Consider the following 5,610-nt stretch of genomic DNA (forward strand, 5'->3'; position numbering starts at 1 on the left):
TTGGCAAATCAAACAATGTGACCACGCAGCGTGAGCTTAAAATGCTGATATGTAGACCATAAAACGGACATTTTACAGAGCACTTAAATTTGTAAATGAAAAAAAAATAATGAAAGCTCGATGTCCGAGCTAAAATATGTTTTGCATATTGACTTCAAAACTTGCTCCACATCAGCCTATTGAGCAAGATATGAATCCCATTGAACAGGCAATTATGGCGCGAAGCGCCAGCAAAAATTTTATATTGTAACATGAAAAGATTTTTTTTAATTGCAAGTCATCCCCTCACATTATTTCATTCACTCGTCTTCCTCCTCTTATTTTCCTCTTCTTTTTTTCTTCTGTATTTCTTCTTCTTTTCCTTTTTCTTTCTTCTTTCTCCCTTTTTTCTTTTCTTTTTTTTTTGCTCTGCCAATTTTTTTCTGGGGGGGGCACCAGGGGGGGCACACCAAATCTCAGGGGGGCACGTGCCCCCCCAGGCCCCCCCGTAGCTACGCCACTGATGACGACCTATATTTTTAGGGGTGGGGGCCGCGTAATTTGTTTGCAAATCGGCCGTCCACCTGACCTTAGGACCCTAGCTGGCCCAACTAGCGTACGGGGGGGGGCAGGGTTGGCAGACTGCCCCCCCCCCCCCGACACGCGAGTTACAACCCATGCATGGGACCTATCCCTGCCCCTCCCCCCTGACGAGAAGTTGAAAACCCATTTTTTTGCTTGTCAATTTTTTTGGGGCGGACGATTTTGCCCCCCCCCCCCTGTGGAAAATCCTAGGTACGCCACTGGCTGGCTCTATATCCATACCCATGCAGATCGACGAGATGAATTGGACCTTCCCTGCAGTGTTTCCACTTTGAAGGAAATTACCCGAATTCTGGGAAATCCAGACGTTTCCCAGGTAATTTCCGGGAAATGAAAAAATTCCAGGAAATTCTGGGAAATCCGAAAATTACAATGAAACAACAATTAAATATAGCAACTATCAATATTCATGTTATATTTACATGATTTTAACCTCCATACGTAGCTCAAAATTTTTCGCTCGCGCTCCGCGCTCGCATTTCGTAATGTTGTTCCTATTTTTAAAGAGGGCGGGGCCAAAAAATGCTAAATTCCCTGATTTTTGCCACCTGGAACAAATTTACACTCGTTGTATTATTGCCCGATTTTCGTTAAAAATCAAACTTGAAAATTCCAGGAAATATTTATGAATTCCAGGAAATTTGGAATCCAATTTCGGGAAATTTATTTTGGAGCTGTGGAAACATTGCTTCCCTGGGAACCGTTTCATCGACACTTTTGTCTCTGACAAGTTGTCAGCCTCTGTCATATTTCCTTGATTCTGATTGGCTGAGAGTAACTGTCGGATAAAATGGGGCTTGTCGGATATAATATCCGAAAATTAAGTCCTTTTATCAGATCATGTATACGCCTTTTTGGAGTAAGAGTCGAGGTACCAGTCTTTTGGGGTGTGATTTATATATTTTGAGAATGCAATTACCAGTCTCTTTTTAGAGCGGAAGTTTCTATTTGAAAAAAAAGTCACTCTAGAAATAGCGATAATGCAATTGAGGAGGATAGTCAGTTCACTTCAAAGTGATTGGTCCTAAGCAATCTTATTCTTTAATTTGTAAATATTATATTGTTAAATATGAGTTTCTGTTTAGTTGAATTTCGTCCACCAAATTTGATACACGAGTGACTTGTGAGATACACTCTAAAAACAACTTATATATGACTAGTTAATAGGGTCAGCTGGGTGCAGGAACTGTTATTCTAGCCATATTTGACTATTTTTAATCATATTTTACTAGAACAGAGTTATTTCTGACTAGAATATATGTCAGAAATGTAAATATCAGTGATTTCCATATCAGTTGCTACCAACTTTAGAGTGTAGAACTAATCATTGCTGCAACTTATTTTGTTGCAAGGAAGACTCATACAAACACGTCTGAAAATATTATAAGGAAAGTGGGGACACTACATCATTAGCCAACCTATCGCAAATTCATAATGACCACGTGCAAAATGTTATGCACAACTTTGAAATTCAATAACTTTGTTATCAAATTTTGACATAATTTTCAGCGGCGGTTTGCTGGGTGAATTTTACATTATTTATTCAAATGTTTTAAGCCCAAAGTACCATTCAAATTTCAGAATGATAAGGAATAAAAATTTAATTTTAAATTCCTAAGATTGAAAAGTGACCTTTAGAGCATTTTATGGTTGAAAATGATGCTAATTTTATGCCTAATTTATCAGGCATATACCATGATTATTTTGTAAAGTCTTCAGGAGAAGTTACTTTGAGTTTGGAGCAAATAATCTGTCCCATATTTATTCCACGAAAGCAATATTTTTGTTTAGCAGAAGAATGAATGTCATGATGTAAATCGCAATGTATGATTTCATAATAATTTCGCAAAGAAAATATAAAATAAGAGTGAACATTCCAGATACTTCTGAAATTTGCAAGCAGCGGGGAAATATGAAATCGTCCGATATTAATATGTCACAGATTTGCGTTAGAATAATTAGTAGAATAATTAGTAGGTGAAGGAACATCAAAATAGATTGATCGGTTAAAAAGAGTACAGTTGGATGAAAGTTTCTCCCCTTTTTTATTTGATTTTAATTTGATTTAATTCTTGTTTACATATTTATTTATTAATTATTTATTTAATTAATATATTTATTTATCTATTTATTTATTTATATATATATATATACATTTATTTATTTATTCATTCGTTCATTCATTTATTTTTACGTCTCCAAGATTCAAACCCAAACCAATCTGTCAATGACAAGTGTTGATCTGTGATCAGTAGGAATTCCAATCTCTAATTTGTTAATGGAATTTAGCTATAACCTGCATGCTTGTTGAAAAATAATGGATCATAATTTCATCGGGATCAAACTAAAGGGGGCGCAATTGACAAATATGTTCCTCACAAGACAGGGTCGATTTGAGACCAATTGAATTTTGATCTAACATTTTCCTTCTTAAAGGTGCGTCGTGGTCGAGTGGTTCTGACTCTCGCATTTCAAACAGAGGGTCGTGGGTTCGAATCCTAGCCATGGCGTGTTTTCCTCAGCAAGAAATTTATCCACACTGTGCTGCACTCGACCCAGGTGAGGTAAATTGGTACCGGAAGAGGGATGTAATTCCTCAAAAAGCTGTGCGTACCAGAATCGGTAGACTAGCTTAGCCGGGTATTAGGAGGGCCTTGAACACCTAGCAAGGTGGATACGTGCGCTATACAAAATCAATCCTATATTATTATTATTATTAAAGAATTCTTGGAATAAATTATGCAAATGCTCTCTATTGACTTATTTTTTTCTGCAGATGTTCCAAATAACTTGTTCCAAAATCAGCACACCTTGATCCCACTTGGCTACATGTATTTTTTTTTCTAGTGCTTGGGTGGGGGACATAGAAGGCAAATATCCCTCGGATAATAACATTTGCCCCCCCCCCGTTCTGTATCACTCTAAAAATTCGAATGTTAAATCAACATTTGAAAGGTTGGAGGAGTGACAACCTTTTCCAAATGTTACATTCAACCAGTGGCGTACCGTGGGTCACGGCATGGGGGGGGGGGCACCAGCAAAAATTTTGAGTCACCTAGTGAGCGCGCTTAGCGTGCTCAGTTGCTAGGTATGGTGACCTAATAGAGACATTTTAAGGACAGTGTCATTAAACGAATATGTATGTCACTGATCACAAATGCGAGCGCGAAGCGCGAGCTGAAAATTTTTTATATTCAGACCTAAAAAGGGACATTATAAGCAAATTTTAGTAATCATGATATGTACCTGTCTCGCTAAACAAACAATGCGAGCGCGAAGCGCTAGCCGCAATTTTCGTGTATATTGACCCCAAACGGACATTTAAGGACTATATTTTAGGAATTTATTAAGAGTATACATATCTCACCATATAATGCCAGTGCCAAGCGCTTGCTGATTTTCTTAGAATTATATGCATCCAAAACATAAAGCACTTGTAGTCATTGTAATCATGATTAACATGCGCATCTCACTAATCAAATCTGGTTTTGTAAGATTTACACCTAAAGACATACTTTTTGTAGTCATTGTAGTCATGATTAGCATACGCATCTCATACGTCAATTATTGCGAGCGCGAAGCGCGAGCTGAAAAATTAGGAAATTCACATCTGAAGAGGGGCATTCTAAGGCTTGTTTGTGTAGGAATTCACGTAGACCATGCGTATTTCACTAACCAAATGATGCGAGCGCAAGCTGAAATTTTGATATTCAGATCAGAAAAAGGGAAATTTATGGACTGATTTTAGGAAATCACGAAGAGCAGACTTATCTCACTAATCCACTAATGCGAACGTAAGCACGGACGGGAAATGTTTTATATTAAGACCTTAAAAGGATATGTCACTACATAAAACAATAATAATTCGGAGTGCGAGGAAATATATTTGGTGCATGTATGTCGACTTGAAAACGGGAGGTTTTAGTACAACAGGATTCTATATCTCGTTAAACAGGCAATGCTAGTATAAGGAACAATGAAGACATAGGCCCTGAGCAACTTATGTTTCATAAAGTTATATATTTTTGTTATTGTTATGTTATATAACATAACATAATTATGATATAACATAATTAACAATAATTTCTTCCTTCCCACTACGTTTCTTTCACTTTCTCCCTCTTTTTCTCTTTTTCCCCGTTTCCTTTTTTTTTTGGGGGGGGGCACGTGCCCCCATGCCCCCCCCCCCCGTAGTTACGCCACTGCATCCAACCTTGTATAAAGCTGAATCCAACATTTTAAGTGTTGGGTAGAACCATCATTGGTAAATGCAACATTTGGAAAAGGTTGTCACTCCTCCAACCTTTAATGTTTAGTTAACATCGTTTTTAGAGTGATCCTTGCTCGCCCAACCAGCTCTCGACCAAGCTTTGGTCTCTGTTATATTGGTTGTTCAGTTGGCTCTACTTGAATCTTGAAGAATAATCCCTTTCAGCCGCTTCAAAGCTATCCCGGGATGAAAACATTATGTGTGTCAGTGCGAGGTGCCATGGTGAAGTAATTTGAAATTTCACTTTTAAAACCATATATTGTTCGAGTTGATATAACTTTGTATAATTTTAAGTTCAATTAAACAAATTGTCAGTGCAAATATCAATGTGAATTACTAAAGTGATATGTGTTTAATGGGAAACTTCTTGGTATACCAAAAAAAAAAAATACTAGTACGGATGGGGTTCGAACCCATGCGGACTTAACGTCCATTGGAACTTAAGTCCAACGCCTTAACCACTCGGCCACCGTACTGGATGCCATCATCTGGGGCTCAATACATTATATGAATACTAATACAAACAAACGTTCGTCAATGTTTTGAAAGATGTTAATTCATTGTGATTTTGGTGCAAAAAACATCATACTCCAAATTCTAACAATTTTGTCTGATATTGTGTTCCAGACGATATTCTTAAAGGAAGATTAAGCGAATTTTCAGGAGCCATAAATTGACGAACAGAGGACGAGTACGAAGTGTGTGAGCACGTATGAGATAGAGATGAATGCTATACACACGTACACACACAGACGTAG

The 5,610-nt window shown here is 37.5% G+C and overlaps 1 non-coding gene across 1 annotated transcript; it reads right to left on the reverse strand.

Annotated features, from left to right (window-relative positions):
- Window positions 1-5,244: 5,244 nt before the first annotated feature.
- TRNAL-UAA lies at window positions 5,245-5,328 on the reverse strand. The gene has a single exon. It is a non-coding gene; the product is annotated as a tRNA-Leu (tRNA).
- Window positions 5,329-5,610: the final 282 nt, after the last annotated feature.

The sequence above is a fragment of the Lytechinus variegatus genome, chromosome 4 (genome assembly GCF_018143015.1).
Source record: "Lytechinus variegatus isolate NC3 chromosome 4, Lvar_3.0, whole genome shotgun sequence".
In the NCBI taxonomy this organism is placed as follows: domain Eukaryota; kingdom Metazoa; phylum Echinodermata; class Echinoidea; order Temnopleuroida; family Toxopneustidae; genus Lytechinus; species Lytechinus variegatus.